The following is a 12,859-nucleotide window of genomic DNA, read 5'->3' on the forward strand; positions in this document are numbered from 1 at the left end:
AATACTGCTCTCTGACCAGGTGGGGTAATACTGCTCTCTGATCCACTGAGGTAATACTGCTCTCTGATCCACTGGGGTAATACTGCTCTCTGATCCACTGGGGTAATACTGCTCTCTGATCCTCTGGAGTAATACAGCACTCTGATCCACTGGTGTAATACTGCTCTCTGATCCACTGGGGTAATACTTCTCTCTGATCCACTGGGGTAATACTGCTCTCTGATCTGCTGGAGTAATACAGCACTCTGATCCACTCGGGTAATAATGCTCTCTGATCCACTGGGGTAATATTGCTCTCTGATCCACTGGGGTAATACTGCTCTCTGATCCACTGGTATAATACTGCTCTCTGATCCACTGGGGTAATACTGATCTCTGATCCACTGGGGTAATACTGCTCTCTGATCCACTGTGGTAATACTGCTCTCTGATGCACTGGGGTAATACTGATCTCTGATCCACTGGGGTAATACTGCTCTCTGAACCACTGGGGTAATACTGATCTCTGATCCACTGGGGTAATAAAGGTCTCTGCTCCACTGTGGTATTACTGCTCTCTGATCCACTGGGGTAATACAGCTCTCTGATCCACTGGGGTAATACTGCTCTCTGATCCACTGGGGTAATACTGCTCCCTGATCCACTGGGGTAATACTGCTCTCTGATCCACTGGGGTAATACTGCTCTCTGACCCACTGGGGTAATAATGTTCTCTGATCCACTGGGGTAATACTGCTCTCTGATTCACGGGAGTAATACTGCTCTCTGATCCACTGGGGTAATACTGCTCTCTGATCCACTGGGAGAATACTGCTCTCTGATGCACTGGGCTAATACTGCTCTCTGATGCACTGGGGTAATAATGCTGTCTGATCCACTGGGGTAATACTGCTCTCTGATCCACTGGTGTAATACTGCTCTCTGATCCACTGGGGTAATACTGCTATCCGATGCACTGGGGTAATAATGCTCTCTGATCCACTGGGGTAATACTGCTCTCTGATCCACTGGGGTAATACTGCTCTCTGATCCACTGGGGTAATACTGATCTCTGATCCACTGGGGTAATACTGCTCTCTGATCCACTGGGGTAATACTGCTCTCCGACCCACTTGTATAATACTGCTCTCTGATCCACCGGGGTAATACTGCTCTCTGATCCACTGGGGTAATACTGCTCTCTGATCCACTGCGGTAATACTGCTCTCTGATCCACTGGGGTAATACAGATCTCTGATCCACTGGGGTAATACTGCCCCCTGATCCACTGGGGTAATACTGCTCTCTGATCCACTGGGGTAATACTGCTCTCTGACCCACTGGGATAATAATGCTCTCTGATCCACTGGGGTAATACTGCTCTCTGATGCGCGGGAGTAATACTGCTCTCTGATCCACTGGGGTAATACTGCTGTCTGATCCACTGGGATAATACTGCTCTCTGATGCACTGGGGAAATACTGCTCTCTGATGCACTGGGGTAATAATGCTGTCTGATCCACTGGGGTAATACTGCTCCCTGATCCACTGGTATAATACTGCTCTCTGATCCACTGGGGTAATACTGCTATCCGATGCACTGGTGTAATAATGCTCTCTGATCCACTGGGGTAATACTGCTCTCTGATCCACGGGAGTAATAATGCTCTCTGATCTACTGGGGTAATACTGCTCTCTGATCCACTGGGGTAATACTGCTCTCTGATCCAGTGGTGTAATATTGCTCTCTGATCCACTGGGCTAATACAGCTCTCTGATCCACTGGGTTAATGCTGCTCTCTGATCCACTGGGGTAATACTGCTCTCTGATTCACTGGGTTATTACTGCTCCCTGATCCAGTGGGGTAATACTGCTCTCTGATCCAGTGGGGTACTACTGCTCTCTGATCCACTGAGGTAAGACTGCTCTCTGATCCACTGGGGTAATACTGCTCTCTGATCCACTGGGGTAATACTGCTCTCTGACCCACTGGGGTAATAATGCTCTCTGATCCACTGGGGTAATACTGCTCTCTGATGCACGGGAGTATTACTGCTCTCTGATCCACTGGGGTAATACTGCTCTCTGATCCACTGGGATAATACTGCTCTCTGATGCACTGGGGTAATACTGCTCTCTGATGCACTGGGGTAATAATGCTGTCTGATCCACTGGGGTAATACTGCTCCCTGATCCACTGGTATAATACTGCTCTCTGATCCACATGGGGTAATACTGCCATCCGATGCACTGGTGTAATAATGCTCTCTGATCCACTGGGGTAATACTGCTCTCTGATCCACAGGAGTAATAATGCTCTCTGATCCACTGGGGTAATATTGCTCTCTGATCCACTGGGGAAATGCTGCTCTCTGATCCACTGGTATAATACTGCTCTCTGATCCACTGGGGTAATACTGCTCTCTGATCCAGTGGTGTAATATTGCTCTCTGATCCACTGGGGTAATACAGCTCTCTGATCCACTGGGTTAATACTGCTCTTTGATCCACTGGGGTAATATTGCTCTCTGATTCACTGTGTTAATTCTGCTCCCTGATCCAGTGGGGTAATACTGCTCTCTGATCCAGTGGGGTACTACTGCACTCTGATCCACTGAGGTAACACGGCTCTCTGATCCACTGGGGTAATACTGCTCTCTGAGCCACTGGGGTAATACTGCTCCCTGATCCACTGGGGTAATACTGCTCTCTGGTCCACTGGGGTAATACTGCTCTCTGACCCACTGGGGTAATAATGCTCTTTTATCCACTGGGGTAATACTGCTCTCTGATCCACAGGAGTAATAATGCTGTCTGATCCACTGTGGTAATACTGCTCTCTGATCCACTGGAGTAATACTGCTCTCCGATCCACTGGGGTAATACTGCTCTCTGATCCACTGGGGTAATACTGCTCTCTGATCCACTGGTGTAATACTGCTCTCTGATCCACTGGGGTAATAATGCTTTCTGATCCACTGGGGTAATACTGGTCTCTGATCCACGGGAGTAATACTGCTCTCTGATCCACTGGGGTAATACTGCTCTCTGATCCACTGGGGTAATACTGCTCTCTGATCCACTGGGGTAATACTGCTCCCTGATCCACTGGGGTAATACTGCTCTCTGATCCACTGGGATAATACTGCTCTCTGATCCGCTGGGTTAATACTGCTCTCTGATCCACTGAGGTAATACTGCTCTCTGATCCACTGGGGTAATACTGCTCTCTGAACCACTGGGGTAATACAGCTCTCTTATCCACTGGGGTAATACTGATCTCTGATCCACTGGGGTAATACTGGTCTCTGATCCACTGGGGTAATACTGCTCTCTGATCCATTGGGGTAATATTCTCTCTGATCCACTGGGGTAATACTGCTCTCAGATGAACTGGGGAAATACTGCTCTCTGATCCACTGGATTAATACTGCTCTCTGATCCGCTGGATTAATACTGCTCTCTGATCCACTGGGGTAATACTGCTCTCTGATCCACTGGATTAATACTGCTCTCTGATCCACTGGATTAATACTGCTCCCTGATCTACTGGGGTAATACTGCCCTCTGATCCACTGGGGTAGTACTGCTCTCCGATCCACTGGAGTAATACTGCTCCCTGATCCACTGGGGTAATACTGCTCCCTGATCCACTGGAGTAATACTCCCTCTGATCCACTGGGGTAATACTGCTCTCTGATCCACTGGGGTAATACTGCTCTCTGATCCACTGGGGTATTACTGCTCTCTGATCCACTGGGGTAATACTGCTCTCTGTCCACTGGGGTAATACTGCTCTCTGATCCAATTGGGTAATACGGCTCTCTGATCCACTGGGGTAATACTGCTCTCTGATCTACTGGGGTGATACTGCTCTGATCCACTGAGTTAATACTGCTCTCTGATCCACTGGGGTAATACTGCTCTCTGATCCACTGGGGTAATACTGCTCTCTGATGCACTGGGGTAATACTGCTCTCTGATCCACTGGGGTAATACTGCTCTGTGATCCACTGGGGTAATACTGCTCTCTGATCCACTGGGGTAATACAACTCTTTGATCCACTGTGGAAATACAGCCCTCTGATCCACTGCTATAATACTGCTCTCTGATCTACTGGGGTAATGCTGCTCACTGATCCACTGGGGTAATACTGCTCTCTGATCCATTGGGGTAATACTGCTCTCTGATCCACTGGGGTAATAATGCTCTCTGATCCACTGGGTTAATACTGCTCTCTGATCCACAGGGGTAATACTGCTCTCTGATTCACTGGGTTATTACTGCTCCCTGATCCAGTGGGGTAATACTGCTCTCTGATCCAGTGGGGTACTACTGCTCTCTGATCCACTGAGGTAAGACTGCTCTCTGATCCACTGGGGTAATACTGCTCTCTGATCCACTGGGGTAATACTGCTCTCTGACCCACTGGGGTAATAATGCTCTCTGATCCACTGGGGTAATACTGCTCTCTGATGCACGGGAGTATTACTGCTCTCTGATCCACTGGGGTAATACTGCTCTCTGATCCACTGGGATAATACTGCTCTCTGATGCACTGGGGTAATACTGCTCTCTGATGCACTGGGGTAATAATGCTGTCTGATCCACTGGGGTAATACTGCTCCCTGGTCCACTGGTATAATACTGCTCTCTGATCCACATGGGGTAATACTGCCATCCGATGCACTGGTGTAATAATGCTCTCTGATCCACTGGGGTAATACTGCTCTCTGATCCACAGGAGTAATAATGCTCTCTGATCCACTGGGGTAATATTGCTCTCTGATCCACTGGGGAAATGCTGCTCTCTGATCCACTGGTATAATACTGCTCTCTGATCCACTGGGGTAATACTGCTCTCTGATCCAGTGGTGTAATATTGCTCTCTGATCCACTGGGGTAATACAGCTCTCTGATCCACTGGGTTAATACTGCTCTCTGATCCACTGGGGTAATATTGCTCTCTGATTCACTGTGTTAATTCTGCTCCCTGATCCAGTGGGGTAATACTGCTCTCTGATCCAGTGGGGTACTACTGCACTCTGATCCACTGAGGTAACACTGCTCTCTGATCCACTGGGGTAATACTGCTCTCTGAGCCACTGGGGTAATACTGCTCCCTGATCCACTGGGGTAATACTGCTCTCTGGTCCACTGGGGTAATACTGCTCTCTGACCCACTGGGGTAATAATGCTCTTTCATCCACTGGGGTAATACTGCTCTCTGATCCACGGGAGTAATAATGCTGTCTGATCCACTGTGGTAATACTGCTCTCTGATCCACTGGGATAATACTGCTCTCTGATGCACTGGGGTAATACTGCTCTCTGATGCACTGGGGTAATAATGCTGTCTGATCCACTGGGGTAATACTGCTCCCTGATCCACTGGTATAATACTGCTCTCTGATCCACATGGGGTAATACTGCCATCCGATGCACTGGTGTAATAATGCTCTCTGATCCACTGGGGTAATACTGCTCTCTGATCCACAGGAGTAATAATGCTCTCTGATCCACTGGGGTAATATTGCTCTCTGATCCACTGGGGAAATGCTGCTCTCTGATCCACTGGTATAATACTGCTCTCTGATCCACTGGGGTAATACTGCTCTCTGATCCAGTGGTGTAATATTGCTCTCTGATCCACTGGGGTAATACAGCTCTCTGATCCACTGGGTTAATACTGCTCTTTGATCCACTGGGGTAATATTGCTCTCTGATTCACTGTGTTAATTCTGCTCCCTGATCCAGTGGGGTAATACTGCTCTCTGATCCAGTGGGGTACTACTGCACTCTGATCCACTGAGGTAACACGGCTCTCTGATCCACTGGGGTAATACTGCTCTCTGAGCCACTGGGGTAATACTGCTCCCTGATCCACTGGGGTAATACTGCTCTCTGGTCCACTGGGGTAATACTGCTCTCTGACCCACTGGGGTAATAATGCTCTTTTATCCACTGGGGTAATACTGCTCTCTGATCCACAGGAGTAATAATGCTGTCTGATCCACTGTGGTAATACTGCTCTCTGATCCACTGGAGTAATACTGCTCTCCGATCCACTGGGGTAATACTGCTCTCTGATCCACTGGGGTAATACTGCTCTCTGATCCACTGGTGTAATACTGCTCTCTGATCCACTGGGGTAATAATGCTTTCTGATCCACTGGGGTAATACTGGTCTCTGATCCACGGGAGTAATACTGCTCTCTGATCCACTGGGGTAATACTGCTCTCTGATCCACTGGGGTAATACTGCTCTCTGATCCACTGGGGTAATACTGCTCCCTGATCCACTGGGGTAATACTGCTCTCTGATCCACTGGGATAATACTGCTCTCTGATCCGCTGGGTTAATACTGCTCTCTGATCCACTGAGGTAATACTGCTCTCTGATCCACTGGGGTAATACTGCTCTCTGAACCACTGGGGTAATACAGCTCTCTTATCCACTGGGGTAATACTGATCTCTGATCCACTGGGGTAATACTGGTCTCTGATCCACTGGGGTAATACTGCTCTCTGATCCATTGGGGTAATATTCTCTCTGATCCACTGGGGTAATACTGCTCTCAGATGAACTGGGGAAATACTGCTCTCTGATCCACTGGATTAATACTGCTCTCTGATCCGCTGGATTAATACTGCTCTCTGATCCACTGGGGTAATACTGCTCTCTGATCCACTGGATTAATACTGCTCTCTGATCCACTGGATTAATACTGCTCCCTGATCTACTGGGGTAATACTGCCCTCTGATCCACTGGGGTAGTACTGCTCTCCGATCCACTGGAGTAATACTGCTCCCTGATCCACTGGGGTAATACTGCTCCCTGATCCACTGGAGTAATACTCCCTCTGATCCACTGGGGTAATACTGCTCTCTGATCCACTGGGGTAATACTGCTCTCTGATCCACTGGGGTATTACTGCTCTCTGATCCACTGGGGTAATACTGCTCTCTGTCCACTGGGGTAATACTGCTCTCTGATCCAATTGGGTAATACGGCTCTCTGATCCACTGGGGTAATACTGCTCTCTGATCTACTGGGGTGATACTGCTCTGATCCACTGAGTTAATACTGCTCTCTGATCCACTGGGGTAATACTGCTCTCTGATCCACTGGGGTAATACTGCTCTCTGACCCACTGGGGTAATAATGCTCTCTGATCCACTGGGGTAATACTGCTCTCTGATGCACGGGAGTATTACTGCTCTCTGATCCACTGGGGTAATACTGCTCTCTGATCCACTGGGATAATACTGCTCTCTGATGCACTGGGGTAATACTGCTCTCTGATGCACTGGGGTAATAATGCTGTCTGATCCACTGGGGTAATACTGCTCCCTGGTCCACTGGTATAATACTGCTCTCTGATCCACATGGGGTAATACTGCCATCCGATGCACTGGTGTAATAATGCTCTCTGATCCACTGGGGTAATACTGCTCTCTGATCCACAGGAGTAATAATGCTCTCTGATCCACTGGGGTAATATTGCTCTCTGATCCACTGGGGAAATGCTGCTCTCTGATCCACTGGTATAATACTGCTCTCTGATCCACTGGGGTAATACTGCTCTCTGATCCAGTGGTGTAATATTGCTCTCTGATCCACTGGGGTAATACAGCTCTCTGATCCACTGGGTTAATACTGCTCTCTGATCCACTGGGGTAATATTGCTCTCTGATTCACTGTGTTAATTCTGCTCCCTGATCCAGTGGGGTAATACTGCTCTCTGATCCAGTGGGGTACTACTGCACTCTGATCCACTGAGGTAACACTGCTCTCTGATCCACTGGGGTAATACTGCTCTCTGAGCCACTGGGGTAATACTGCTCCCTGATCCACTGGGGTAATACTGCTCTCTGGTCCACTGGGGTAATACTGCTCTCTGACCCACTGGGGTAATAATGCTCTTTCATCCACTGGGGTAATACTGCTCTCTGATCCACGGGAGTAATAATGCTGTCTGATCCACTGTGGTAATACTGCTCTCTGATCCACTGGGATAATACTGCTCTCTGATGCACTGGGGTAATACTGCTCTCTGATGCACTGGGGTAATAATGCTGTCTGATCCACTGGGGTAATACTGCTCCCTGATCCACTGGTATAATACTGCTCTCTGATCCACATGGGGTAATACTGCCATCCGATGCACTGGTGTAATAATGCTCTCTGATCCACTGGGGTAATACTGCTCTCTGATCCACAGGAGTAATAATGCTCTCTGATCCACTGGGGTAATATTGCTCTCTGATCCACTGGGGAAATGCTGCTCTCTGATCCACTGGTATAATACTGCTCTCTGATCCACTGGGGTAATACTGCTCTCTGATCCAGTGGTGTAATATTGCTCTCTGATCCACTGGGGTAATACAGCTCTCTGATCCACTGGGTTAATACTGCTCTTTGATCCACTGGGGTAATATTGCTCTCTGATTCACTGTGTTAATTCTGCTCCCTGATCCAGTGGGGTAATACTGCTCTCTGATCCAGTGGGGTACTACTGCACTCTGATCCACTGAGGTAACACGGCTCTCTGATCCACTGGGGTAATACTGCTCTCTGAGCCACTGGGGTAATACTGCTCCCTGATCCACTGGGGTAATACTGCTCTCTGGTCCACTGGGGTAATACTGCTCTCTGACCCACTGGGGTAATAATGCTCTTTTATCCACTGGGGTAATACTGCTCTCTGATCCACAGGAGTAATAATGCTGTCTGATCCACTGTGGTAATACTGCTCTCTGATCCACTGGAGTAATACTGCTCTCCGATCCACTGGGGTAATACTGCTCTCTGATCCACTGGGGTAATACTGCTCTCTGATCCACTGGTGTAATACTGCTCTCTGATCCACTGGGGTAATAATGCTTTCTGATCCACTGGGGTAATACTGGTCTCTGATCCACGGGAGTAATACTGCTCTCTGATCCACTGGGGTAATACTGCTCTCTGATCCACTGGGGTAATACTGCTCTCTGATCCACTGGGGTAATACTGCTCCCTGATCCACTGGGGTAATACTGCTCTCTGATCCACTGGGATAATACTGCTCTCTGATCCGCTGGGTTAATACTGCTCTCTGATCCACTGAGGTAATACTGCTCTCTGATCCACTGGGGTAATACTGCTCTCTGAACCACTGGGGTAATACAGCTCTCTTATCCACTGGGGTAATACTGATCTCTGATCCACTGGGGTAATACTGGTCTCTGATCCACTGGGGTAATACTGCTCTCTGATCCATTGGGGTAATATTCTCTCTGATCCACTGGGGTAATACTGCTCTCAGATGAACTGGGGAAATACTGCTCTCTGATCCACTGGATTAATACTGCTCTCTGATCCGCTGGATTAATACTGCTCTCTGATCCACTGGGGTAATACTGCTCTCTGATCCACTGGATTAATACTGCTCTCTGATCCACTGGATTAATACTGCTCCCTGATCTACTGGGGTAATACTGCCCTCTGATCCACTGGGGTAGTACTGCTCTCCGATCCACTGGAGTAATACTGCTCCCTGATCCACTGGGGTAATACTGCTCCCTGATCCACTGGAGTAATACTCCCTCTGATCCACTGGGGTAATACTGCTCTCTGATCCACTGGGGTAATACTGCTCTCTGATCCACTGGGGTATTACTGCTCTCTGATCCACTGGGGTAATACTGCTCTCTGTCCACTGGGGTAATACTGCTCTCTGATCCAATTGGGTAATACGGCTCTCTGATCCACTGGGGTAATACTGCTCTCTGATCTACTGGGGTGATACTGCTCTGATCCACTGAGTTAATACTGCTCTCTGATCCACTGGGGTAATACTGCTCTCTGATCCACTGGGGTAATACTGCTCTCTGATGCACTGGGGTAATACTGCTCTCTGATCCACTGGGGTAATACTGCTCTGTGATCCACTGGGGTAATACTGCTCTCTGATCCACTGGGGTAATACAACTCTTTGATCCACTGTGGAAATACAGCCCTCTGATCCACTGCTATAATACTGCTCTCTGATCTACTGGGGTAATGCTGCTCACTGATCCACTGGGGTAATACTGCTCTCTGATCCATTGGGGTAATACTGCTCTCTGATCCACTGGGGTAATAATGCTCTCTGATCCACTGGGTTAATACTGCTCTCTGATCCACAGGGGTAATACTGCTCTCTGATTCACTGGGTTATTACTGCTCCCTGATCCAGTGGGGTAATACTGCTCTCTGATCCAGTGGGGTACTACTGCTCTCTGATCCACTGAGGTAAGACTGCTCTCTGATCCACTGGGGTAATACTGCTCTCTGATCCACTGGGGTAATACTGCTCTCTGACCCACTGGGGTAATAATGCTCTCTGATCCACTGGGGTAATACTGCTCTCTGATGCACGGGAGTATTACTGCTCTCTGATCCACTGGGGTAATACTGCTCTCTGATCCACTGGGATAATACTGCTCTCTGATGCACTGGGGTAATACTGCTCTCTGATGCACTGGGGTAATAATGCTGTCTGATCCACTGGGGTAATACTGCTCCCTGGTCCACTGGTATAATACTGCTCTCTGATCCACATGGGGTAATACTGCCATCCGATGCACTGGTGTAATAATGCTCTCTGATCCACTGGGGTAATACTGCTCTCTGATCCACAGGAGTAATAATGCTCTCTGATCCACTGGGGTAATATTGCTCTCTGATCCACTGGGGAAATGCTGCTCTCTGATCCACTGGTATAATACTGCTCTCTGATCCACTGGGGTAATACTGCTCTCTGATCCAGTGGTGTAATATTGCTCTCTGATCCACTGGGGTAATACAGCTCTCTGATCCACTGGGTTAATACTGCTCTCTGATCCACTGGGGTAATATTGCTCTCTGATTCACTGTGTTAATTCTGCTCCCTGATCCAGTGGGGTAATACTGCTCTCTGATCCAGTGGGGTACTACTGCACTCTGATCCACTGAGGTAACACTGCTCTCTGATCCACTGGGGTAATACTGCTCTCTGAGCCACTGGGGTAATACTGCTCCCTGATCCACTGGGGTAATACTGCTCTCTGGTCCACTGGGGTAATACTGCTCTCTGACCCACTGGGGTAATAATGCTCTTTCATCCACTGGGGTAATACTGCTCTCTGATCCACGGGAGTAATAATGCTGTCTGATCCACTGTGGTAATACTGCTCTCTGATCCACTGGAGTAATACTGCTCTCCGATCCACTGGGGTAATACTGCTCTCTGATCCACTGGGGTAATACTGCTCTCTGATCCACTGGTGTAATACTGCTCTCTGATCCACTGGGGTAATAATGCTTTCTGATCCACTGGGGTAATACTGGTCTCTGATCCACGGGAGTAATACTGCTCTCTGATCCACTGGGGTAATACTGCTCTCTGATCCACTGGGGTAATACTGCTCTCTGATCCACTGGGGTAATACTGCTCCCTGATCCACTGGGGTAATACTGCTCTCTGATCCACTGGGATAATACTGCTCTCTGATCCACTGGGGTAATACTGCTCTCTGATCCACTGAGGTAATACTGCTCTCTGATCCACTGGGGTAATACTGCTCTCTGAACCACTGGGGTAATACAGCTCTCTTATCCACTGGGGTAATACTGATCTCTGATCCACTGGGGTAATACTGGTCTCTGATCCACTGGGGTAATACTGCTCTCTGATCCATTGGGGTAATACTTCTCTCTGATCCACTGGGGTAATACTGCTCTCAGATGAACTGGGGAAATACTGCTCTCTGATCCACTGGATTAATACTGCTCTCTGATCCGCTGGATTAATACTGCGCTCTGATCCACTGGGGTAATACTGCTCTCTGATCCACTGGATTAATACTGCTCTCTGATCCACTGGAGTAATACTGCTCCCTGATCTACTGGGGTAATACTGCCCTCTGATCCACTGGGGTAGTACTGCTCTCCGATCCACTGGAGTAATACTGCTCCCTGATCCACTGGGGTAATACTGCTCCCTGATCCACTGGAGTAATACTCCCTCTGATCCACTGGGGTAATACTGCTCTCTGATCCACTGGGGTAATACTGCTCTCTGATCCACTGGGGTATTACTGCTCTGTGATCCACTGGGGTAATACTGCTCTCTGTCCACTGGGGTAATACTGCTCTCTGATCCAATTGGGTAATACGGCTCTCTGATCCACTGGGGTAATACTGCTCTCTGATCTACTGGGGTGATACTGCTCTGATCCACTGAGTTAATACTGCTCTCTGATCCACTCTGGTAATACTGCTCTCTGATCCACTGGGGTAATACTGCTCTCTGATGCACTGGGGTAATAATGCTCTCTGATCCACTGGGGTAATACTGCTCTGTGATCCACTGGGGTAATACTGCTCTCTGATCCACTGGGGTAATACAACTCTTTGATCCACTGTGGAAATACTGCCCTCTGATCCACTGCTATAATACTGCTCTCTGATCTACTGGGGTAATGCTGCTCACTGATCCACTGGGGTAATACTGCTCTCTGATCCATTGGGGTAATACTGCTCTCTGATCCACTGGGGTAATAATGCTCTCTGATCCACTGGGTTAATACTGCTCTCTGATCCACTGGGGTAATACTGCTCTCTGATTCACTGGGTTATTACTGCTCCCTGATCCAGTGGGGTAATACTGCTCTCTGATCCAGTGGGGTACTACTGCTCTCTGATCCACTGAGATAAGGCTGCTCTCTGATCCACTGGGGTAATACTGCTCTCTGATCCACTGGGGTAATACTGCTCTCTGACCCACTGGGGTAATAATGCTCTCTGATCCACTGGGGTAATACTGCTCTCTGATGCACGGGAGTATTACTGCTCTCTGATCCACTGGGGTAA

The sequence above is a fragment of the Somniosus microcephalus genome, chromosome 2 (genome assembly GCF_052327205.1).
Source record: "Somniosus microcephalus isolate GS21.2 chromosome 2, FLI_Smic_1.0, whole genome shotgun sequence".
Lineage (NCBI taxonomy): Eukaryota > Metazoa > Chordata > Chondrichthyes > Squaliformes > Somniosidae > Somniosus > Somniosus microcephalus.